The following is an 890-nucleotide window of genomic DNA, read 5'->3' as shown; positions in this document are numbered from 1 at the left end:
GTCATGGGCTAAGACAGCAGCTATGGCTGCCTGCCTGGCTTAGGCAGCTATCAGCAATTCTCTCTTACCCATCTTTGGCTTTCCGGTTCAGCTCTCAAGGGGACGACTGAAGCACATTGTCATGTGGCCTTTCAGGCTCATAGGGCTCTTCCTGATCTTTAAGTGTAAGCCTGAGATAATGTATTTGAATTGGCTTTGCTGTGAGATCATCAATCTGGCTTTTAATGAAGGTGGTAACCTTTACCTTAACCTGTGCTCTGTGTTAAGGTTAGGCAGAGCCTAAGTCCCCCTCTAAGCAAACAAAAGGACCCTAAGGGGACAAACAGTGTACAGCACGGAAGGGCATTACATAAATGATTAAAACAACGGTGCACAAAGCATGTGGAACAATTAATGAATCATGGAGAGAATCATAGTATCACAGGCAAAGTCGGTGGGTGCCAGGTGGTGGAAACAGTCCATAGGAGACACGAACAGAGTCCAAAAACCCAGTCCAAGAAAATTGGGAACACAGGATGTGATGATGGATGGTGTAGTGATGACACAGGTGGCATAGAGTCTGGAGATGTTGTAAAGCAGATGAGGCATTTAGGTACTCAACATGCATTGTCAGCATTCTGTGGAAAAAAACATAAACATGCCCTCTCCCCCAATGAGGATAAGGGAGGATGTCACAATTTATCAGCTGTAGAGTTACCTAAAGGTGAAAACAAAGAGGGCAAGAGGGAACACATGGTAAAATGGACAGTTAGTTTGGTAGCGGTGACTGGAAACTGCCAGGAGCATAATTTATAGTGCCTTGACCCTGTGGAGCAAAAGAGGTACGTATGTACCAAGCAGGTGTCCCAGGTAACATACAAGAAACAAAACAACAAGAGAGGGAGGACACA

This window comes from Nannospalax galili, unplaced genomic scaffold (assembly GCF_000622305.1).
Source record: "Nannospalax galili isolate Female #2095 unplaced genomic scaffold, S.galili_v1.0 scaffold591, whole genome shotgun sequence".
NCBI lineage: Eukaryota > Metazoa > Chordata > Mammalia > Rodentia > Spalacidae > Nannospalax > Nannospalax galili.
This window is presented reverse-complemented; position numbering follows the sequence as displayed.